This window comes from Heptranchias perlo, chromosome 12, assembly GCF_035084215.1.
Source record: "Heptranchias perlo isolate sHepPer1 chromosome 12, sHepPer1.hap1, whole genome shotgun sequence".
Taxonomy (NCBI): Eukaryota; Metazoa; Chordata; class Chondrichthyes; order Hexanchiformes; family Hexanchidae; genus Heptranchias; species Heptranchias perlo.
This window is the reverse complement of record NC_090336.1, coordinates 66,299,825-66,324,088: the sequence shown is the minus strand read 5'-3', so window position 1 is coordinate 66,324,088 and position 24,264 is coordinate 66,299,825. Positions and strand designations below refer to the sequence as shown.

The 24,264-nt window shown below is 47.0% G+C and overlaps 11 non-coding genes across 11 annotated transcripts; all 11 read right to left on the bottom strand.

The window, feature by feature from the left end:
• Positions 1 to 463: 463 nt before the first annotated feature.
• On the bottom strand, positions 464 to 654 carry LOC137330883 (U2 spliceosomal RNA). Its single transcript, XR_010965303.1, has one exon. It is a non-coding gene; the product is annotated as a U2 spliceosomal RNA (small nuclear RNA).
• Positions 655 to 1,470: 816 nt separating this feature from the next.
• On the bottom strand, positions 1,471 to 1,661 carry LOC137330882 (U2 spliceosomal RNA). The gene has a single exon (XR_010965302.1). It is a non-coding gene; the product is annotated as a U2 spliceosomal RNA (small nuclear RNA).
• An 812-nt stretch (positions 1,662 to 2,473) lies between these two features.
• LOC137328153 (U2 spliceosomal RNA) lies at positions 2,474 to 2,664 on the bottom strand. Its single transcript, XR_010964640.1, has one exon. It is a non-coding gene; the product is annotated as a U2 spliceosomal RNA (small nuclear RNA).
• Positions 2,665 to 3,476: 812 nt separating this feature from the next.
• LOC137330747 (U2 spliceosomal RNA) lies at positions 3,477 to 3,667 on the bottom strand. The gene has a single exon (XR_010965171.1). It is a non-coding gene; the product is annotated as a U2 spliceosomal RNA (small nuclear RNA).
• An 809-nt stretch (positions 3,668 to 4,476) lies between these two features.
• LOC137328221 (U2 spliceosomal RNA) lies at positions 4,477 to 4,667 on the bottom strand. The gene has a single exon (XR_010964705.1). It is a non-coding gene; the product is annotated as a U2 spliceosomal RNA (small nuclear RNA).
• Positions 4,668 to 5,479: 812 nt separating this feature from the next.
• On the bottom strand, positions 5,480 to 5,670 carry LOC137328182 (U2 spliceosomal RNA). The gene has a single exon (XR_010964670.1). It is a non-coding gene; the product is annotated as a U2 spliceosomal RNA (small nuclear RNA).
• Positions 5,671 to 6,482: 812 nt separating this feature from the next.
• Positions 6,483 to 6,673, bottom strand: LOC137328181 (U2 spliceosomal RNA). Its single transcript, XR_010964669.1, has one exon. It is a non-coding gene; the product is annotated as a U2 spliceosomal RNA (small nuclear RNA).
• Positions 6,674 to 7,485: 812 nt separating this feature from the next.
• Positions 7,486 to 7,676, bottom strand: LOC137328180 (U2 spliceosomal RNA). Its single transcript, XR_010964668.1, has one exon. It is a non-coding gene; the product is annotated as a U2 spliceosomal RNA (small nuclear RNA).
• An 816-nt stretch (positions 7,677 to 8,492) lies between these two features.
• LOC137328179 (U2 spliceosomal RNA) lies at positions 8,493 to 8,683 on the bottom strand. The gene has a single exon (XR_010964667.1). It is a non-coding gene; the product is annotated as a U2 spliceosomal RNA (small nuclear RNA).
• Positions 8,684 to 9,495: 812 nt separating this feature from the next.
• LOC137328178 (U2 spliceosomal RNA) lies at positions 9,496 to 9,686 on the bottom strand. The gene has a single exon (XR_010964666.1). It is a non-coding gene; the product is annotated as a U2 spliceosomal RNA (small nuclear RNA).
• An 816-nt stretch (positions 9,687 to 10,502) lies between these two features.
• LOC137330724 (U2 spliceosomal RNA) lies at positions 10,503 to 10,693 on the bottom strand. Its single transcript, XR_010965150.1, has one exon. It is a non-coding gene; the product is annotated as a U2 spliceosomal RNA (small nuclear RNA).
• Between the last annotated feature and the right edge of the window lie 13,571 nt (positions 10,694 to 24,264).

The window sequence follows — 24,264 nt, the reverse complement described above, 5'->3', positions numbered from 1 at the left end:
AATAGACTGCAGCAGGCGTGGCGGGCAGGGCGGGGTGCATGTGCCCAACACCACCAACCCCCATCCACCCACCCATCCTTTTCCAATGGAGGCGCCCGTGCCTGCAGTCGCACGGAAATCCAACAGGGGGCAACCTCCAGCTTAGCTGTCGAGCGGGAAACGTGGTGAGGCCTCACCCTGAAATATAGGCCAAGTCCCCATGGACAGATACGGGAAGAAAAACACAATGGTGGCTGCTTACCTTCCTGGGCAGGAGTGAAAGTGGCGTCAGCGGCGTTGGCAACATGGCGCAACGGCCGGGCGAGGAACAACGCGGAGCGAGCAACAACCTCCGAAGGAAAGGAGAGCATGGTCAAGCAGCTGTAAAAAGTTTTCCTTCTTTTATAACAATATTGACTACAGTAATAACATATGGTCCAAAAAAGAAACAAAATCTGTTTTTTGTTTTTCGAATCTCCCCGAGGGGAGCTGCACCGATCCTGGAAGCACTGCGATACCAGGTCGATGCGCGGAGTGGACGGAGCAAGCTCTCGTTCCATCTCCCTGTTCCAAAAATCAATTTAATACTTGGTCCCCAGATAGGGGACGTATCAGATATTAAACTGATAAGAACAGAAACTACACTGGATCTTAGCCAAAAGGCCGAGAAGCGATAACCGGTAAACTCCCGCTCCTGCTCCATTCTTCCTCGGACTCTCTCTTCTTCCTCAAAATGGTGTTGGGTGACTGAGCTTAGGTGTGAAGAGTGGCCGGCAAACTTTGAGCAACACAATATTTTTTACCAGAACATCTAACCAAGATGAAAAGCCATCTCCGTAACACCCCCCTTCCCTTTGGCTGAGGTAACACGATCACAGCTTTTGCATTTTCGGGTGCTTAATCAACGGGCGCGCAGGATCTCAATGGAGCGCAGAATCGGTCCTGCAGCTGCCAAGTAAAGTCTGGGGTTTGCTAAGGCTGGTTCCCGGCAATAAGTCGTAGGAGACAGGCAGGGTGGCATGGGAATAGACTGCAGCAGGCGTGGCGGGCAGGGCGGGGTGCATGTGCCCAACACCACCAACCCCCATCCACCCACCCACCCATCCTTTTCCAATGGAGGCGCCCGTGCCTGCAGTCGCACGGAAATCCAACAGGGGGCAACCTCCAGCTTAGCTGTCGAGCGGGAAACGTGGTGAGGCCTCACCCTGAAATATAGGCCAAGTCCCCATGGACAGATACGGGAAGAAAAACACAATGGTGGCTGCTTACCTTGTTGAGCAGGAGTGAAAGTGGCGTCAGCGGCGTTGGCAACATGGCGCAACGGCCGGGCGAGGAACAACGCGGAGCGAGCAACAACCTACGAAGGAAAGGAGAGCATGGTCAAGCAGCTGTAAAAAGTTTTCCTTCTTTTATAACAATATTGACTACAGTAATAACATATGGTCCAAAAAAGGAACAAAATCTGTTTTTTGTTTTTCGAATCTCCCCGAGGGGAGCTGCACCGATCCTGGAAGCACTGCGATACCAGGTCGATGCGCGGAGTGGACGGAGCAAGCTCTCGTTCCATCTCCCTGTTCCAAAAATCAATTTAATATTTGGTCCCCAGATAGGGGACGTATCAGATATTAAACTGATAAGAACAGAAACTACACTGGATCTGAGCCAAAAGGCCGAGAAGCGATAACCGGTAAACTCCCGCTCCTGCTCCATTCTTCCTCGGACTCTCTCTTCTTCTTCAAAATGGTGTTGGGTGACTGAGCTTAGGTGTGAAGAGTGGCCGGCAAACTTTGAGCAACACAATATTTTTTACCAGAACATCCAACCAAGATGAAAAGCCATCTCCGTAACACCCCCCTTCCCTTTGGCTGAGGTAACACGATCACAGCTTTTGCATTTTCGGGTGCTTAATCAACGGGCGCGCAGGATCTCAATGGAGCGCAGAATCGGTCCTGCAGCTGCCAAGTAAAGTCTGGGGTTTGCTAAGGCTGGTTCCCGGCAATAAATCGTAGGAGACAGGCAGGGTGGCATGGGAATAGACTGCAGCAGGCGTGGCGGGCAGGGCGGGGTGCATGTGCCCAACACCACCAACCCCCATCCACCCACCCATCCTTTTCCAATGGAGGCGCCCGTGCCTGCAGTCGCACGGAAATCCAACAGGGGGCAACCTCCAGCTTAGCTGTCGAGCGGGAAACGTGGTGAGGCCTCACCCTGAAATATAGGCCAAGTCCCCATGGACAGATACGGGAAGAAAAACACAATGGTGGCTGCTTACCTTGCTGAGCAGGAGTGAAAGTGGCGTCAGCGGCATTGGCAACATGGCGCAACGGCCGGGCGAGGAACAACGCGGAGCGAGCAACAACCTACGAAGGAAAGGAGAGCATGGTCAAGCAGCTGTAAAAAGTTTTCCTTCTTTTATAACAATATTGACTACAGTAATAACATATGGTCCAAAAAAGAAACAAAATCTGTTTTTTGTTTTTCGAATCTCCCCGAGGGGAGCTGCACCGATCCTGGAAGCACTGCGATACCAGGTCGATGCGCGGAGTGGACGGAGCAAGCTCTCGTTCCATCTCCCTGTTCCAAAAATCAATTTAATATTTGGTCCCCAGATAGGGGATGTATCAGATATTAAACTGATAAGAACAGAAACTACACTGGATCTTAGCCAAAAGGCCGAGAAGCGATAACCGGTAAACTCCCGCTCCTGCTCCATTCTTCCTCGGACTCTCTCTTCTTCTTCAAAATGGTGTTGGGTGACTGAGCTTAGGTGTGAAGAGTGGCCGGCAAACTTTGAGCAACACAATATTTTTTACCAGAACATCTAACCAAGATGAAAAGCCATCTCCGTAACACCCCCCTTCCCTTTGGCTGAGGTAACACGATCACAGCTTTTGCATTTTCGGGTGCTTAATCAACGGGCGCGCAGGATCTCAATGGAGCGCAGAATCGGTCCTGCAGCTGCCAAGTAAAGTCTGGGGTTTGCTAAGGCTGGTTCCCGGCAATAAGTCGTAGGAGACAGGCAGGGTGGCATGGGAATAGACTGCAGCAGGCGTGGCGGGCAGGGCGGGGTGCATGTGCCCAACACCACCAACCCCCATCCACCCACCCATCCTTTTCCAATGGAGGCGCCCGTGCCTGCAGTCGCACGGAAATCCAACAGGGGGCAACCTCCAGCTTAGCTGTCGAGCGGGAAACGTGGTGAGGCCTCACCCTGAAATATAGGCCAAGTCCCCATGGACAGATACGGGAAGAAAAACACAATGGTGGCTGCTTACCTTGCTGGGCAGGAGTGAAAGTGGCGTCAGCGGCGTTGGCAACATGGCGCAACGGCCGGGCGAGGAACAACGCGGAGCGAGCAACAACCTACGAAGGAAAGGAGAGCATGGTCAAGCAGCTGTAAAAAGTTTTCCTTCTTTTATAACAATATTGACTACAGTAATAACATATGGTCCAAAAAAGAAACAAAATCTGTTTTTTGTTTTGCGAATCTCCCCGAGGGGAGCTGCACCGATCCTGGAAGCACTGCGATACCAGGTCGATGCGCGGAGTGGACGGAGCAAGCTCTCGTTCCATCTCCCTGTTCCAAAAATCAATTTAATATTTGGTCCCCAGATAGGGGACGTATCAGATATTAAACTGATAAGAACAGAAACTACACTGGATCTTAGCCAAAAGGCCGAGAAGCGATAACCGGTAAACTCCCGCTCCTGCTCCATTCTTCCTCGGACTCTCTCTTCTTCAAAATGGTGTTGGGTGACTGAGCTTAGGTGTGAAGAGTGGCCGGCAAACTTTGAGCAACACAATATTTTTTACCAGAACATCTAACCAAGATGAAAAGCCATCTCCGTAACACCCCCCTTCCCTTTGGCTGAGGTAACACGATCACAGCTTTTGCATTTTCGGGTGCTTAATCAACGGGCGCGCAGGATCTCAATGGAGCGCAGAATCGGTCCTGCAGCTGCCAAGTAAAGTCTGGGGTTTGCTAAGGCTGGTTCCCGGCAATAAGTCGTAGGAGACAGGCAGGGTGGCATGGGAATAGACTGCAGCAGGCGTGGCGGGCAGGGCGGGGTGCATGTGCCCAACACCACCAACCCCCATCCACCCACCCATCCTTTTCCAATGGAGGCGCCCGTGCCTGCAGTCGCACGGAAATCCAACAGGGGGCAACCTCCAGCTTAGCTGTCGAGCGGGAAACGTGGTGAGGCCTCACCCTGAAATATAGGCCAAGTCCCCATGGACAGATACGGGAAGAAAAACACAATGGTGGCTGCTTACCTTGCTGAGCAGGAGTGAAAGTGGCGTCAGCGGCATTGGCAACATGGCGCAACGGCCGGGCGAGGAACAACGCGGAGCGAGCAACAACCTACGAAGGAAAGGAGAGCATGGTCAAGCAGCTGTAAAAAGTTTTCCTTCTTTTATAACAATATTGACTACAGTAATAACATATGGTCCAAAAAAGAAACAAAATCTGTTTTTTGTTTTTCGAATCTCCCCGAGGGGAGCTGCACCGATCCTGGAAGCACTGCGATACCAGGTCGATGCGCGGAGTGGACGGAGCAAGCTCTCGTTCCATCTCCCTGTTCCAAAAATCAATTTAATATTTGGTCCCCAGATAGGGGACGTATCAGATATTAAACTGATAAGAACAGAAACTACACCGGATCTTAGCCAAAAGGCCAAAAAGCGATAACCGGTAAACTCCCGCTCCTGCTCCATTCTTCCTCGGACTCTCTCTTCTTCTTCAAAATGGTGTTGGGTGACTGAGCTTAGGTGTGAAGAGTGGCCGGCAAACTTTGAGCAACACAATATTTTTTACCAGAACATCTAACCAAGATGAAAAGCCATCTCCGTAACACCCCCCTTCCCTTTGGCTGAGGTAACACGATCACAGCTTTTGCATTTTCGGGTGCTTAATCAACGGGCGCGCAGGATCTCAATGGAGCGCAGAATTGGTCCTGCAGCTGCCAAGTAAAGTCTGGGGTTTGCTAAGGCTGGTTCCCGGCAATAAGTCGTAGGAGACAGGCAGGGTGGCATGGGAATAGACTGCAGCAGGCGTGGCGGGCAGGGCGGGGTGCATGTGCCCAACACCACCAACCCCCATCCACCCACCCATCCTTTTCCAATGGAGGCGCCCGTGCCTGCAGTCGCACGGAAATCCAACAGGGGGCAACCTCCAGCTTAGCTGTCGAGCGGGAAACGTGGTGAGGCCTCACCCTGAAATATAGGCCAAGTCCCCATGGACAGATACGGGAAGAAAAACACAATGGTGGCTGCTTACCTTGCTGGGCAGGAGTGAAAGTGGCGTCAGCGGCGTTGGCAACATGGCGCAACGGCCGGGCGAGGAACAACGCGGAGCGAGCAACAACCTACGAAGGAAAGGAGAGCATGGTCAAGCAGCTGTAAAAAGTTTTCCTTCTTTTATAACAATATTGACTACAGTAATAACATATGGTCCAAAAAAGAAACAAAATCTGTTTTTTGTTTTGCGAATCTCCCCGAGGGGAGCTGCACCGATCCTGGAAGCACTGCGATACCAGGTGGATGCGCGGAGTGGACGGAGCAAGCTCTCGTTCCATCTCCCTGTTCCAAAAATCAATTTAATATTTGGTCCCCAGATAGGGGACGTATCAGATATTAAACTGATAAGAACAGAAACTACACTGGATCTTAGCCAAAAGGCCGAGAAGCGATAACCGGTAAACTCCCGCTCCTGCTCCATTCTTCCTCGGACTCTCTCTTCTTCTTCAAAATGGTGTTGGGTGACTGAGCTTAGGTGTGAAGAGTGGCCGGCAAACTTTGAGCAACACAATATTTTTTACCAGAACATCTAACCAAGATGAAAAGCCATCTCCGTAACACCCCCCTTCCCTTTGGCTGAGGTAACACGATCACAGCTTTTGCATTTTCGGGTGCTTAATCAACGGGCGCGCAGGATCTCAATGGAGCGCAGAATCGGTCCTGCAGCTGCCAAGTAAAGTCTGGGGTTTGCTAAGGCTGGTTCCCGGCAATAAGTCGTAGGAGACAGGCAGGGTGGCATGGGAATAGACTGCAGCAGGCGTGGCGGGCAGGGCGGGGTGCATGTGCCCAACACCACCAACCCCCATCCACCCACCCATCCTTTTCCAATGGAGGCGCCCGTGCCTGCAGTCGCACGGAAATCCAACAGGGGGCAACCTCCAGCTTAGCTGTCGAGCGGGAAACGTGGTGAGGCCTCACCCTGAAATATAGGCCAAGTCCCCATGGACAGATACGGGAAGAAAAACACAATGGTGGCTGCTTACCTTGCTGAGCAGGAGTGAAAGTGGCGTAAGCGGCGTTGGCAACATGGCACAACGGCCGGGCGAGGAACAACGCGGAGCGAGCAACAACCTACGAAGGAAAGGAGAGCATGGTCAAGCAGCTGTAAAAAGTTTTCCTTCTTTTATAACAATATTGACTATAGCAATAACATATGGTCCAAAAAAGAAACAAAATCTGTTTTTTGTTTTTCGAATCTCCCCGAGGGGAGCTGCACCGATCCTGGAAGCACTGCGATACCAGGTGGATGCGCGGAGTGGACGGAGCAAGCTCTCGTTCCATCTCCCTGTTCCAAAAATCAATTTAATATTTGGTCCCCAGATAGGGGACGTATCAGATATTAAACTGATAAGAACAGAAACTACACTGGATCTTAGCCAAAAGGCCGAGAAGCGATAACCGGTAAACTCCCGCTCCTGCTCCATTCTTCCTCGGACTCTCTCTTCTTCTTCAAAATGGTGTTGGGTGACTGAGCTTAGGTGTGAAGAGTGGCCGGCAAACTTTGAGCAACACAATATTTTTTACCAGAACATCTAACCAAGATGAAAAGCCATCTCCGTAACACCCCCCTTCCCTTTGGCTGAGGTAACACGATCACAGCTTTTGCATTTTCGGGTGCTTAATCAACGGGCGCGCAGGATCTCAATGGAGCGCAGAATCGGTCCTGCAGCTGCCAAGTAACGTCTGGGGTTTGCTAAGGCTGGTTCCCGGCAATAAGTCGTAGGAGACAGGCAGGGTGGCATGGGAATAGACTGCAGCAGGCGTGGCGGGCAGGGCGGGGTGCATGTGCCCAACACCACCAACCCCCATCCACCCACCCATCCTTTTCCAATGGAGGCGCCCGTGCCTGCAGTCGCACGGAAATCCAACAGGGGGCAACCTCCAGCTTAGCTGTCGAGCGGGAAACGTGGTGAGGCCTCACCCTGAAATATAGGCCAAGTCCCCATGGACAGATACGGGAAGAAAAACACAATGGTGGCTGCTTACCTTGCTGGGCAGGAGTGAAAGTGGCGTCAGCGGCGTTGGCAACATGGCGCAACGGCCGGGCGAGGAACAACGCGGAGCGAGCAACAACCTACGAAGGAAAGGAGAGCATGGTCAAGCAGCTGTAAAAAGTTTTCCTTCTTTTATAACAATATTGACTACAGTAATAACATATGGTCCAAAAAAGAAACAAAATCTGTTTTTTGTTTTTCGAATCTCCCCGAGGGGAGCTGCACCGATCCTGGAAGCACTGCGATACCAGGTGGATGCGCGGAGTGGACGGAGCAAGCTCTCGTTCCATCTCCCTGTTCCAAAAATCAATTTAATATTTGGTCCCCAGATAGGGGACGTATCAGATATTAAACTGATAAGAACAGAAACTACACTGGATCTTAGCCAAAAGGCCGAGAAGCGATAACCGGTAAACTCCCGCTCCTGCTCCATTCTTCCTCGGACTCTCTCTTCTTCTTCAAAATGGTGTTGGGTGACTGAGCTTAGGTGTGAAGAGTGGCCGGCAAACTTTGAGCAACACAATATTTTTTACCAGAACATCTAACCAAGATGAAAAGCCATCTCCGTAACACCCCCCTTCCCTTTGGCTGAGGTAACACGATCACAGCTTTTGCATTTTCGGGTGCTTAATCAACGGGCGCGCAGGATCTCAATGGAGCGCAGAATCGGTCCTGCAGCTGCCAAGTAAAGTCTGGGGTTTGCTAAGGCTGGTTCCCGGCAATAAGTCGTAGGAGACAGGCAGGGTGGCATGGGAATAGACTGCAGCAGGCGTGGCGGGCAGGGCGGGGTGCATGTGCCCAACACCACCAACCCCCATCCACCCACCCACCCATCCTTTTCCAATGGAGGCGCCCGTGCCTGCAGTCGCACGGAAATCCAACAGGGGGCAACCTCCAGCTTAGCTGTCGAGCGGGAAACGTGGTGAGGCCTCACCCTGAAATATAGGCCAAGTCCCCATGGACAGATACGGGAAGAAAAACACAATGGTGGCTGCTTACCTTGCTGAGCAGGAGTGAAAGTGGCGTAAGCGGCGTTGGCAACATGGCACAACGGCCGGGCGAGGAACAACGCGGAGCGAGCAACAACCTACGAAGGAAAGGAGAGCATGGTCAAGCAGCTGTAAAAAGTTTTCCTTCTTTTATAACAATATTGACTATAGCAATAACATATGGTCCAAAAAAGAAACAAAATCTGTTTTTTGTTTTTCGAATCTCCCCGAGGGGAGCTGCACCGATCCTGGAAGCACTGCGATACCAGGTGGATGCGCGGAGTGGACGGAGCAAGCTCTCGTTCCATCTCCCTGTTCCAAAAATCAATTTAATATTTGGTCCCCAGATAGGGGACGTATCAGATATTAAACTGATAAGAACAGAAACTACACTGGATCTTAGCCAAAAGGCCGAGAAGCGATAACCGGTAAACTCCCGCTCCTGCTCCATTCTTCCTCGGACTCTCTCTTCTTCTTCAAAATGGTGTTGGGTGACTGAGCTTAGGTGTGAAGAGTGGCCGGCAAACTTTGAGCAACACAATATTTTTTACCAGAACATCTAACCAAGATGAAAAGCCATCTCCGTAACACCCCCCTTCCCTTTGGCTGAGGTAACACGATCACAGCTTTTGCATTTTCGGGTGCTTAATCAACGGGCGCGCAGGATCTCAATGGAGCGCAGAATCGGTCCTGCAGCTGCCAAGTAACGTCTGGGGTTTGCTAAGGCTGGTTCCCGGCAATAAGTCGTAGGAGACAGGCAGGGTGGCATGGGAATAGACTGCAGCAGGCGTGGCGGGCAGGGCGGGGTGCATGTGCCCAACACCACCAACCCCCATCCACCCACCCATCCTTTTCCAATGGAGGCGCCCGTGCCTGCAGTCGCACGGAAATCCAACAGGGGGCAACCTCCAGCTTAGCTGTCGAGCGGGAAACGTGGTGAGGCCTCACCCTGAAATATAGGCCAAGTCCCCATGGACAGATACGGGAAGAAAAACACAATGGTGGCTGCTTACCTTGCTGGGCAGGAGTGAAAGTGGCGTCAGCGGCGTTGGCAACATGGCGCAACGGCCGGGCGAGGAACAATGGGGAGCGAGCAACAACCTACGAAGGAAAGGAGAGCATGGTCAAGCAGCTGTAAAAAGTTTTCCTTCTTTTATAACAATATTGACTACAGTAATAACATATGGTCCAAAAAAGAAACAAAATCTGTTTTTTGTTTTTCGAATCTCCCCGAGGGGAGCTGCACCGATCCTGGAAGCACTGCGATACCAGGTGGATGCGCGGAGTGGACGGAGCAAGCTCTCGTTCCATCTCCCTGTTCCAAAAATCAATTTAATATTTGGTCCCCAGATAGGGGACGTATCAGATATTAAACTGATAAGAACAGAAACTACACTGGATCTTAGCCAAAAGGCCGAGAAGCGATAACCGGTAAACTCCCGCTCCTGCTCCATTCTTCCTCGGACTCTCTCTTCTTCTTCAAAATGGTGTTGGGTGACTGAGCTTAGGTGTGAAGAGTGGCCGGCAAACTTTGAGCAACACAATATTTTTTACCAGAACATCTAACCAAGATGAAAAGCCATCTCCGTAACACCCCCCTTCCCTTTGGCTGAGGTAACACGATCACAGCTTTTGCATTTTCGGGTGCTTAATCAACGGGCGCGCAGGATCTCCATGGAGCGCAGAATCGGTCCTGCAGCTGCCAAGTAAAGTCTGGGGTTTGCTAAGGCTGGTTCCCGGCAATAATTCGTAGGAGACAGGCAGGGTGGCATGGGAATAGACTGCAGCAGGCGTGGCGGGCAGGGCGGGGTGCATGTGCCCAACACCACCAACCCCCACCCACCCACCCACCCATCCTTTTCCAATGGAGGCGCCCGTGCCTGCAGTCGCACGGAAATCCAACAGGGGGCAACCTCCAGCTTAGCTGTTGAGCGGGAAACGTGGTGAGGCCTCACCCTGAAATATAGGCCAAGTCCCCATGGACAGATACGGGAAGAAAAACACAATGGTGGCTGCTTACCTTGCTGAGCAGGAGTGAAAGTGGCGTCAGCGGCGTTGGCAACATGGCGCAACGGCCGGGCGAGGAACAACGCGGAGCGAGCAACAACCTACGAAGGAAAGGAGAGCATGGTCAAGCAGCTGTAAAAAGTTTTCCTTCTTTTATAACAATATTGACTACAGTAATAACATATGGTCCAAAAAAGAAACAAAATCTGTTTTTTGTTTTTCGAATCTCCCCGAGGGGAGCTGCACCGATCCTGGAAGCACTGCAATACCAGGTCGATGCGCGGAGTGGACGGAGCAAGCTCTCGTTCCATCTCCCTGTTCCAAAAATCAATTTAATATTTGGTCCCCAGATAGGGGACGTATCAGATATTAAACTGATAAGAACAGAAACTACACTTGATCTGAGCCAAAAGGCCGAGAAGCGATAACCGGTAAACTCCCGCTCCTGCTCCATTCTTCCTCGGACTCTCTCTTCTTCTTCAAAATGGTGTTGGGTGACTGAGCTTAGGTGTGAAGAGTGGCCGGCAAACTTTGAGCAACACAATATTTTTTACCAGAACATCTAACCAAGATGAAAAGCCATCTCCGTAACACCCCCCTTCCCTTTGGCTGAGGTAACACGATCACAGCTTTTGCATTTTCGGGTGCTTAATCAACGGGCGCGCAGGATCTCAATGGAGCGCAGAATCGGTCCTGCAGCTGCCAAGTAAAGTCTGGGGTTTGCTAAGGCTGGTTCCCGGCAATAAGTCGTAGGAGACAGGCAGGGTGGCATGGGCAATAGACTGCAGCAGGCGTGGCGGGCAGGGCGGGGTGCATGTGCCCAACACCACCAACCCCCATCCACCCACCCATCCTTTTCCAATGGAGGCGCCCGTGCCTGCAGTCGCACGGAAATCCAACAGGGGGCAACCTCCAGCTTAGCTGTCGAGCGGGAAACGTGGTGAGGCCTCACCCTGAAATATAGGCCAAGTCCCCATGGACAGATACGGGAAGAAAAACACAATGGTGGCTGCTTACCTTGCTGGGCAGGAGTGAAAGTGGCGTCAGCGGCGTTGGCAACATGGCGCAACGGCCGGGCGAGGAACAACGCGGAGCGAGCAACAACCTACGAAGGAAAGGAGAGCATGGTCAAGCAGCTGTAAAAAGTTTTCCTTCATTTCGGGTGCTTAACCAACGGGCGCGCAGGATCTCAATGGAGCGCAGAATCAGTCCTGCAGCTGCCAAGTAAAGTCTGCGGTTTGCTGAGGCTGGTTCCTGGCAATAAGTCGTAGGAGACAGGCAGGGTGGCATGGGCAATAGACTACAGCAGGCGTGGCGGGCAGGGCGGGGTGCATGTGCCCAACATGTTTAAAACTCGTTGAGACCCGGGTTCGAATCCCGGTCAGGGGATGATTTTCTTGTGCAGATTAATTGGCACCGTCAAGAAAATCCCCCATCCTGAGTGCAATGCTCCACCCAAACCAGTGCCTTTTACTCACCTTAACACTCAGTTAGGAGCACAGTTTAATATCACAGCTTCCAATGTGGCCATTCACAGTGCACTCTCTCCAAACACACACACACTGTCTGCTTGTTTTTTAAAGTCAGCAACGTTAAGTTATTTCGCCTCTCACTTGTGGCAGTTTAAACGTTGCCAACCGTTAACATTGTGTCTCTCGCGCTCTCTGTTTCGGGAAATGTCTGATTTGGAAATAATTAATTCTGGAACTGCCAGTTTAAAACTGCAGTAATTTTTCCCACAACTACTGGAGTTAAATGTTTCAAGTCAGGAGACCAAGTCTGTGGAAGGTGGCACGTCCCAATACACAGGCTTGCAGCTTCCTGAAAAGTGACCTGAGACTGACGTCTTTCCCTCCAAGGTAAAACTGCAAGAGGGAAAAGGAAGAAAGGGAATGGCACTCATCCATCCCAGGAGTAAACAAAACAACCACAGTTGCAATATCTCAGCATTCTGAGTAATAATACAGGCTTCAAAAATCTGTTCAGCATTTTTAATATCTCCCCACAGGGAGGCGCACCGTTCCCAGAGACAGTGCAAGAGCAACACAGGAGGCACGTCAAATGCACCAGAAGCCCAAACAAATAATCCAGCAACTCATCTGTAACTCCTGCATGATCCCTTTAAATACCGCTGGTGGCAGGGGAGGGGAGGGGGTCTTTCATGCCATTTAAGTTATGTTCAGCTGTGCGAGTGTGGAAAACCATAAAGAAATGCCTCACCATATTAACTTTCCAATACACCTAAACCATAAATGTGGACTTGACCATATTAATTTTCTAATAACCTTAAACCATAAAAAGAAGAAATGCATGATGGATAAGTTGACCATGTTAACTGACCAGCTGAATATAATAGAAAGCTCATGTTTTAGTTTCTCACCAAAGACACACAGAAGCACAATTGTCGAATTACTTCAAGTTCTCTCATGCTGATAACTGTCTGACTAAAAGAAATGAATGACCATATAGCCTTGAGACTGAGTACAGAACTGACAATAAAGACAGTTTCTTAGGGGAAAGGCACTTTCCCAGGCCTGTGTTCAAAAATCATGAGGCAGTCATGAGGAACCAGAGGGTGGGTTCCCTATTTTGATTGACTAACCACTTGAACCAATAAAGAATGTACATGTACGCCCACATTCTACACAGGTAGGCGTTAGTGATTAAACTGTATAAATGTGAACTGTTTCCTTTGTTCAGTGAAGAGGTTGTTCTGACCATTGTTCAGAACACAGCTTCCCTTGTATACAAGTTTCTTTTAATAAACTCTTCCTTGTCTGAAAATAAGTGTTTGGAGTTAATGCATTGTATAGAATAGGTAATTAAGTTTTCGACAATTCTTGGAGGTCCCACCGAGATCGCTTGTGATCCCCGGTAAGTACGGACACAAGTTGTCTGTCCGAACCCAGACATGCAGCGATTGATAAGTGTATGCATTAAGTGACGTGACAAATTCTTCTGCTTGCCTTTAGGAATTGGAAGGCGATCATAGGAAATGTGTTTTGTATAGACAAGGAGAAAAAAAAGGGGAAAAAAAAGTGAGAGACGCGCGACAGATTACTCGATATTGTCAGCTACGGTTTTGTAGTAACGGGCTGAGAGAGCAATAACGGAGTAGATCTGTGATACCAGTGATTACTAGAGTGACGTTGAGGTTGCTGTAAGGACCGACAGACGGTCAGCTGCTAGTAAAAAAAAGAGGCGCCAGGAAAAGAGAAAAGGTAACCAGGTTACAGACTTGTTTCAAAATTTTTTAAGTGTGAAGTTGTAATTTGGACAAGCGCAGACTAGATGTTGCGTAATTCGGAAAAGTGTGAAATTACAAGTCTGTAGTGGCGACAAACGCAGACTGGTGTGGATGTCGCTGATTCGGAAAAGTGTGAAATTCTGGTTTACCTAAATTAAGTGTTTAGATAGAAACACTAATAGTGTTCCCCCTTCTCAAAAGGAGAAGCACTTTTCAGAAGCAGTGTTCCCCCTTCTCAAAAGGACAAGCACTTATAGGAAACAGTGTTCCCCCTGCTCAAGGGGAGAAGCACTTTTGGAAAAAATCATTGTGTAAGTCAGCTGATTCAACTGAGTGCAGACGTTTCTCTCACGCACCTGGTCTGAGCTGGTTATTAAGGCCAGGGCTCTAAAGTAGGTGCAGAGAACACATGACGTCTTGTCCGATCAGCTGAATTATCAAGTGCGGATAGGAGACCGTTATATCGTTGTGTAGTATATTGTAGCGATTGTAAATCGAATCCCTCCAAAGGGAACACCTGCTGCTTATATGTACAGAAACTTTGGGAAAGAAACAACTGACGAGTTGATAGTTTGGTCCAAATGGACCAGGACTAAAAAATGTCCTTTTCCCGAAGACGGCACATTTAATATGGATAGAATTAAGTGATTAGAAAAATGTTTGAAAGACAGAGACCCGAAAAAGAAAGGTTCTTTTGTTTTCAGTGTACTGTCTCTTTAAAAAGCCTGTCCTTATTGTGAGTGTTTTCTGTCGGTGTTGTGGGCCAAGCCCCCTTCTGACTGCGTCTTACGTGTTTTCTTCTTTTGTGTGATGTATCTGTTTTGTCTTGTGTTTAATTCTGATATTGCTGAATTAAAATTGGAGTTATTGAGGTTAAGTGACCTATTAAATTCTGGTTCTTATAAAATGTGAGCATGTTAAATTCCAGACATGGGATCTTCAAAAAAAAAAATTGGCATTTTGAATTTTTATCTTGTGATTGGCTGTGATTAGAAAAAAGGTTCAAAAAAAAATAATGGGACAGATATAAAACAAAAGCGATCTGGTATCACCGTGATAGGAAAAGTCGGAAAGCTGGAACAGCTCGGAGAGTTGGTTATAATCATACCCACTAAAAGTATGTGAAAAAAAAATGAATTGGAAAGCTATAGTTGTGTATGATGAGCAAATTATAAAACTTACGAAGACTAACTATAAACTAAAATGGACGATGGGAGATGTTATTTCCTGGTATGAATTTTTTTTAAAAAAAGAATTTATGTGAAAATTACGTTGACGTATGCTGAGAACTCTGCGTGAATCTGATATCTGGCTCCGTCGTTTTGTTTCTGAAAAAAAAGTTAACCCCTTCCAAGGACACTGATATCTGTTTTCAATTCACCGAGCAACAACCTTTGCATTTATATAAAATAATTGACAAAATGAGGTTTAATTGTAAAAGAAAAGATAAAGTGCAGCTTTAAGGAATTACAAGTTACAGTTGTAGGATGATCTCTGGTTATAAATTAATTTGATCTTTGAAGCATTTTGTGCTATTGTGATTGATTCTTTCCTCTACCCCTTAAGGTTTTTACAAGCAAGAAATAACTAATCCTTATTTCCGTATTGCTGAAGTTAAGAGTTTGGACTGCACTAGTTTTTATTTAAGATGTTGGTCTGATACCTTTGGAGTCACAGCATTCTGAAAGTGGAAAGAGCAGGTACTGTTTAAACAGTTTTAAACAGTTTTATTGTCTCTTGATAAAAACAATGATTTTTGTGAATTTTGAAGGGAGACACCCTCTTTCTTCAGGGTGCATGGTGAGGATCCTTGAATCCTCCTCCCCTGAGGGAATAAAAAATAACAAAATAAAAGAGACGGCGATAATGATCATATTGGATTTTAATTGGCGTCTGAAGGATAAGATTAGGGAAAAGGCTGTTTGCAAAGTTAAAGCAGAGTCTGAAAAGAAAGTAAAGAAGCTGTAAGCAAACAAGTTGGTTAATTAGAAACATTGGAGAAAACACGATGATTAAAATAAATCTCAAAAATAGTGTGCAAAATATACAGTGTAAAGCAATCCACAAATGTGAGAAGTGAAAAAAATCAGTCAAACCTGTGTGAGGAGAAAATTTGAAGCCAAAATCAATTTGCTGGGTGTCTGGTGGGAACTTAATCTCAGAGGGAGAAGTATCACATTACTGCGACCACGAGAGCCAGTTAATGTTAACCCCTTCCATCCCAAGAAGCCAGACTGTCATGCCAAGAGCAGTTCAAACAGATAGAAATGACCCAGTCGGTTGAGAACTGTCTGAGGCTTGGCCAGAACACAGGTGAGCATGAGGTGACAATTGGTATAGGTTATGCTATTAAAATTGACCCAATTACTCGGAAATGCCAAAGGCTACAATTGACTGAGATATAAGTTTCCACACAGACAATGCTGCAGTGAAAAAAAAAATTGATAAGAAAGGAATGTAAAACAAATCGTATGAAGAGAAAGCATAGGTTAGACAATTGGAAGTCCATTACTTGAGCTATGTACTGACACAGGGTACTAAACGCCTCTCAGTTTTACCCCGCCACAGTATGATAAGGAAGTGCGACAAGTTCTGGGGCTATTCAATTTTATTTGAAACTATTCACGAATAGTAGCTCCAATTCAAGATCTGACCAAAGAGGGGGAGACCTTCCCTGACAAATTATCTAACTCGCATTGAGAATGCTAAGAAAACTCAACAATTACATCAATACCTCCTGACTCAAGTGTTAAAACAAAGCGCGACATGGAATGGAGGTGGACATCGTAAAAGAGATAGACAAATGTGGAGACACAAAAGATCTGTGATAAGTGATATAGCAACTGCCTTTAATACGGGTGCCTCAGTTTGTTAACACCATTGATTTGGCAAAATTAGATCAAAAGGTCAGAGATTTAGGGTCTCGCATTAAAGATATATTTTTAAAAAATGAATGAAAATACAGATAAGGAATTGTCTGAGGATCAAATGCTGACCATACATTTGCAAAGGATAGCTACAGTGCTAGAAACACATGCCCAAACCATTAATAAATTAATAAAAGAGGAATATAACGTATCTTAGCAGGCGGCTGCTAATGACATCTGCAGTACATATGGTAACTGGATTGTGGAACAGACACGAGAGAACCTAGCCCAGATACAGGCAGGGGAAGTACCCTTATGAATAACGAATCAACAAACTGAGGGTGAGCCTGACCTGTGGGCATGATGGAGGTGGTACCTCCAACCGGCTGTTACCAAACAAGAACATCACCCCTTGCCAATTCAGGGCAATGGTGCGGGTGTACCCCACTCAAGTGGAGTGTAAACCTGACGGAGGAGGGCTCCTAGGGTTGGTACTAGTAATACTGGTGATGGCACCCGAAACCCAGGGACGAGAGGTGTAACAAGTACAGAATATTGGGGTAATGAAGGACGGAATGCACATATCCCATCACAATATGTTACCATATGCTGAAAAAAAAAATTAAAGGGAATTTGGCTGGAACAAAATTAAAGGGATGTGTTACTAGACATGCTGTCACTGTATGTCCACATAGTGTTGGACACAGCCCAGAAGCACAGTGTGGGTTTAACAATACCGGTACCAATCAGGATATTAACTGTACCATGGAGGCCCTAGAGGCGGATCTAAAACCCACTCAAGTGGCATATGCCGGAGAGGGCGAATACTGTGTTGCAACTAATTTGAAAACATTTAAATATGCCAATCTAACCCCTTGTGATATTTAAAGTCCAGAATTCTACTCCATTCCTGAAGTCCTGGTTCGGATTGGACCCGAGAAACTGGTAGAGATACATCGGCATAACCTCACCACCTTACAAGTTTCTGAGGATGTCAAAAAGGACTTAAAAGAATATCAGGACACATTTGGGTATCTGACACCCCTGTTGCCTAAATACTTGAAAGCATTGCGAATGGAGATACACCTCTCCCAGAAGGTTTATTATAACCTACAACAGGACAATAAAAATATTAAGCATGACATTGACCAAATTAAAGTCACCACTTGGTGAGATGACCTCTGGAATTGGGGACTGAATATATAGATCCATCCTCAGATTAGATTAATTTCACATGTATTAGTCGTAGTGCAGTTTGTTGCAATATGATTCTTGGTTTTCATGGCATGTAATAAATGTAAGCAGAGGATGAAGGGTTTGGCAAAGATAGTAAAACAGAGCCTGGGTGAGAATGTCCCCATTTTCTCTGTGATTTCAACTGAGAAAACATCTTAATGGTACCGGGAGTAGCACCCGCTGGGGTAAGGTGCATGTAAAAGGGGAGACAATCATAGTTTGATAGGATTATCAGATGCTCTGCCTCTCTTCCACCCGGACTGGTGGCCAACACGAAGGGAACCTGGTTAAGATGAGGTACAGCATCCAACAGGATATTGTAGGGATAAAAATTTGGATTAAGGGATATAAAGGGGTGGGTCCCAATCTCGAGTTCAAAGGTCAGGCGTAGTGGTTGATTAATGAACCCATAAATCCCCATACAAGGACCCCGGCTGTGGCGTACCAGAAAAAAAAACTGACTGATTAATTAAACTGTTATAAGAGACTGTTGCAGCATGGCATGTCCTAAACTTTTAAATCATATGAGAATAATTGGCTCGGCATGCCTGATCGTGTGGGTGGAAACTGGCATAAAACCCGCTACAACCCCGACTGCAAGCAAACTCAATCGTGTTTCAAGGGAACTGCATGTCAATACTTTTTTATACATGTCATATATGTATGCAAAGCGTCAAGGTATCTCTAGTTGCTGGGTGTGCTCACATATCCCAATTCAATCCAAGGGAGGCATTCCACTCAGACCAGTCCCCCGAACTTCCCAAGAAATAGCGGAGTGGGTAATAAATCAAATTGAAATTAATGGGAACAGAATGCGAGATAGTGGCTGGATGAGTGCGAGAACCAGTAAGACAATGTTTGTGAGAAAGCAATGGAAGGAGTACACAATCACAACAAAATGTGAAACCAGATTTCGGGGGTGGTACCAACCTAATTACGATCAGACCCATAAACCTCCTTTTCTAATCCTTACAAATACACCAAGAACTAATGGAGCAATATGTTTGAGTAAGAATTCAGTAGGGGGTGATGTAATGGGATGGAGTAATTGCACTCAGTATATAAATATGACAGAAACCAGCAATAGTAGTACCATCAGATGGAAGCCTTGCACAGGTGGCCAAATTTACATAGATGGAATAAACGTAAAGAATTCCCCTGCAATTACTGCGTATAATGAAACCTACTCTATTTGTGGCCACAAGGCATACCCATGGTTGCCTCAAAGATGGACCGGATCATGTTACTTGGGATATGTGATCCCATATATCTGACACTCATCATCCCTGCCTCAATATCCTGCTGGGCAACGAGTAAAGAGGGTAATTACTGAGGCTGACCGATTCTGGGCCATTGCTTTCCCTAGGTGGGGAGTGAGCATGGACACCAGAGAAATTATTAAATTAGCCAAAATCTGGGAAATAGTTGCTAATGATACGGCAGAAGCCTTAAAGGAAATAAGTGCAGAAATGATAGCCATTCGTACGGTCACCTTACAAAACCGTATGGCCCTTGATTACCTATTGGCAGAGAAAGGAGGAACATGCGCACTAATTGGATCTGAATGTTGTACCTACATGCCTGATAGTTCAGAGAATATTACTGATTTGACCGATCACATTCAAAGGGAAGTTGAGAAATTCAAGCAGCCCCCTTCATTTACTATTTGGGGCTGGGCAACAGGATGGCTGGGTTCTATTGGGACTTCTCTAGTTCAGTGACTAGTCATATTTGTTGTTATAATTCTTATAGCCTATTGCTTTGTCAAATGCTGCTGTGTTATGATGTCCAATCTGGGTACACATAAAGCGCCCACAAATTTGATGGTGCAAGTAGGGGTGACACAGGATGAGGTGCAGGAGGAGTTTGAACGTCTGGGTGGAATAATGCTCCATTAGAGTATTGTCCTTTTATATATATATATATATATATATATATATATAGGACAAAAGGAGGGAATGTGGAAAACTATAAAGAAATGCCTGACCAAATTAACTTTCTAATACTCCTAAACCATAAAGCTGACCATATTAATTTCCGAATACCCTTAAAACAAAAAAAAAGAAGAAAAGCATGATGGATAAGTTGACCATGTCAGCTGACCAGCTGAATATAATAGAAAGCTTACGTTTCAGTTCTCACCAAAGACACACAGAAGAGCTATTGTCTGCTTATGAGATAACTGTCTGACTAACAGAAATGAATGACCATATAGCCTTGAGACTAGGTACAGACCCACTGATAAGAAAAACTGTTACTAAGGAAACATGCTTTCCCAGACAATGTTAAAAGAATCACGAGGCAGTCATGAGGAACCAGAGGGTGGGTTCCCTATTTTGATTGACTAACCACTTGAACTAATAAAGAATGTACATGTACGCCCATATTCTATGATAGACAGACATTACGAATTAAACTGTATAAATGTGAACTGTTTTCCTATGTACAGTGAAGAGGTTGTTCTAACCATTGTTTTGGAGCACTCTTCCCTTGAGCTCAAGTTTCTTTTAATTAAAATTCTTACTTGTCTGAAAATAAGTGTTTGGAGTTAATGCATTGTATATAATAGGTAATTAAGTCTTCGACAGAGGGAAACCAAGGAATTATAGACCAGTTAGCCTAACATCTGTTGTGGGGAAAATGCTGGAGTCTATAATTAAGGATAGTGTGACTGAACACCTCGAGAATTTTCAGTTAATCAGAGAGAGCCAGCATGGATTTGTGAAAGGTAGGTCGTGCCTGACAAGCCTGATTGAGTTTTTTTGAAGAGTTGACTAAAGTAGTGGACAGGGGAATGTCAATGGATGTTATTTATATGGACTTCCAGAAGGCATTTATAAGGTCCCACATAAGAGACTGTCAGCTGAGATGGAAGCCCATGGAATGGAGGGAAAAATACGGACTTGGTTAGGAAGTTGGCTGAGCGAAAGGTGACAGAGAGTGGGGATAATGGGTAGGTACTCACATTGGCAGGATGTGACTAGTGGAGTCCCACAGGGATCTGTGTTGGGGCCTCAATTATTCACAATATTTATGAACGACTTAGATAAAAGCATAGAAAGTCTCAGATCTAAGTTTGCCGATGACACAAAGATTGGTGGCATTGTAAGCAGTGCAGATGAAAACATAAAATTACAAAGCGATATTGATAGATTAGGTGAATGGGCAAAACTGTGGCAAATGGAATTCAATGTAGACAAATGTGAGGTCATTCAACTTGGATCAAAAAAGGATAGAACAGGGTACTTTCTAAATGGTAAAAAGTGAAAAACAGTGGATGTCCAAAGGGACCGAGGGGTTCAGGTACATAGATCATTGAAGTGTCATGAACAGGTGCAGAAAATAATCAAGAAGGCGAATGGAATTCTGGCCTAAAAATCTAGAGGACTGGAGTACAAGGGGGCAGAAGTAATGCTGCAGCTATACAAAACCCTGGTTAGACCGCACCTGGAGTACTGTGAGCAGTTCTGGGCACCGCACCTTCGGAAGGACATATTGGCCTTGGAGGGAGTGCAGCGTAGGTTTACTAGAATGATACCCGGACTTCAAGCGTTAAGTTATGAGGAGAGATTACACAAATTGGGGTTGTATTCTCTGGAGTTTCGAAGGTTAAGGGGTGATCTGATGGAAGTTTATAAGATATTAAGCGGAACGGATAGGGTGGATAGAGAGAAACTATTTCCGCTGGTTGGGGATTCTAGGAGTAGGGGGCACAGTCTAAAAATTAGAGCCAGACCTTTCAGGAGCGAGATTAGAAACCATTTCTCCACACAAAGGGTGGTAGAAGTTTGGAACTCTCTTCCGCAAACGGCAATTGATACTGGCTCAATTGCTAAATTTAAATCTGAGATAGTTACTGGAACTGTGGGGATCACATGGCAGAATTCCATCCACTTATAATTCCATCCACTCGAACTTTCAAAAGGGAATTGGATTTAGACTTGAAAAGGAAAAATTTGCAGGACGATGGGGAAAGAGCAGGGGGAGTGGGACTAATTGGAAAGCTCTTTCAAAAGGCCGGCACAGGCACAATGGGCCGAATGGCGGCCTCCTGTGCTGTATGATTCAATGACTTGTCAGAGTCATCACCCTCTGGAGCAAACATACACAACATGTGGGGAGTGTGGGGGCACTACAGTCCTTTTAAAGGGGAACTTGACAAGTTCCTGAGAGGACATTGCCAGTTACAGGGAGTTAGTGGTTAGTTCAGATTGTGATGTGTCAGGAGCAACATTGCTCTCCTGGAGCCTCAGGGAGTGGGAGAGCAATTGGCCAGAGGCTTTTTCCTGGATTGTCCACATTTCTTTGTCTGTTCCAGGAGACAGCGTTACTAAGAGGTGGGACGACAGCGTGTGAAGTTATACTGTCAACTGGATGGGGCGAGCTTGATGGGCCTGATAACTATCAGTAGATAAAGACTTTTTGTATGTTTGTTTGTGCAAATTGAGGATTGTCTCTGGGCCCTACCTGGTGTGTGGCTCAGAGAGTTCACCCAGTCAGTAACTGAGCCCAGGGACAATCCCCAGTCTGCAATCCCCCATTGGAGAACTCATCTCTTCCCCTTTCTGTTCCTTGCCATGACCCGACCACAAATCACAAAACACAGTAAGTTGGTTAATTTTCCTTCCATGTTTATTTCCAGATGTTAAACTTCTCAGATTTAATTTGTGGAAATAACATGGGTCTTAAAACATACAAGAAATGACAGACAGGTCCAAGACGATTGCTTTTCCACTTCTACTCTGGGGACACCATCTGAACACAGTTGCCTCGGAGCCTGGTCTCCAACGACCTCCAGTCCAGCTCTAAACCAGCAGCCACTCCCCGAACATTCCACGATGATTTAAATCCGGTCGGTGCCTTGTCCAGAGTTCCCACTTCTGTCTCGTTACAGCTCGATTGAAAACTGTCCCAATCTATTCTTTAAATGCTAACTGTGAACGGGTCGAATGGGGGGAATGTGGACCTAATTCTCGGGAAGCACCGGCACAATTTCCTGGGGAAAATCTCTGAAGGCATGACCTCCGTTTGAAGACATTTTTCAGATGTCCTAACTTTGGAGAACGTGCCCACATGTTTCCCCTCCCTCCCCGGCTCCCGTGCAGTGTTCACTTTTAGCACACTCCAGAACTCAGTTTGTTGACACCCAAAGGCAACCCAGAACGAGGAAAAGACACAAACCAAACACTCCCCACAAGACCCAAGAGACAACCAGGTGGGTGGAAAATGCCATGTGACTTGGAGAATGAAGAGGACCTGACAAGGGAGCAGCTTACAAAGGGTCAGCTTACAAGGGAGCTGATGGTCATTCAGGCATTCTTCACACACTGCTGGGGACTAACCAAGTAGCACTGAGGACAAGGAGGATGGAGGTACTTGTAGGGGAACGGAGACTTAAGTGACCAGGACAGACCTGATAAAGTGAGTATTACCCATGAGTGCCACGCTGCTGGTGTACCCTAATCTGATAGGCATTCCATCTCAACAGCCAGGCCATCAATCAGCAGCTGGCCGGATCCAGATCCAAATCCTGACACCTCAGGTCACTGTTTGGATCGAGCGCCCATGAATCACACTCACTTTGACCTATTTGTCCTGGGAGCCGGATTCTGTTCCCTTGCAGGGTCCATCCTTCTCACCCTGAGTCCCAGTTGGACAGTGTCCAGCAGTGTGTGGAGGATGTCGGAATGAAGCATAAAGATTCCCCCAAAAAGTAGGGACGTCTTTAATCTCCAAATGACGTGGCGTTCTCCGGTGGGCTCCTGAAGTCAGATTGGCAGCATTCAACACCAGGGTTCAGAGAAGCACGGTTTGTGAGGTCAGTAAAGGGTTAACCAGAACCACCATCTGCTGCAATTTTCTGTAGCATCCTGGAGATCAGGCAACCCTGAGCAACAGAATCTAGAAACAAAAGATCAAAAGACTGTCCCAGCCTCCACCTTGACTGTCTGAGGACCTCGAGCAGATTGGTGATTGTCTGGTGATCCGAGCAAGTCGATCGATCTGGTCCCCCCCCAAGTCCTGAAGATATTCTGGACTACCTCAGTGTGGATCATCCACTCGTCAGGGTGGACTACAGAGCAGCTGAGTGTGCCGACTGTAGTGTTGTCCACGCCGGCCAAATGTGGCACCAAGAGTGTCACCCCGTCGTTCAAGCACCAATGGGAAGCAACGTGTCATCTTGACAGAAGGACCCAGGAGGGAGTCCCACCCTGTTTGTAGACAAACCGGACGACTGTCATATTGTCTGTCTGGAGACACACTGACTTACCCCGCACCGAGTCTGAAAGTGGATAATGTCCTATTGCACCGTTCACACCTCGAGCCTGTTGAAATGCCAAGTGAACCCATCCATGTCCACTGGCCTAGAAGCCCATTGACCCTGAATGTGACCTCCACCCATATGTCAGAGCATTAGCTGAAGAGCCTGATGGCTGTAGCACCAACCCCTGGAGAACACTGTGCTCCCAGGACCACCAGCTCTAGTTCAGATGCTGTGACAAAGGAGATCTGTGGAAACATTACTGGCAGAGCAAGGCTCAACTGGAGAAATATCCCCAACAGTTGAGCCTTCTGGATGACTATCACTCCCTCACTCTCAGTGTGGATGGTAGAAGACCACGATGTCACCTGCCAGTATGCCCACT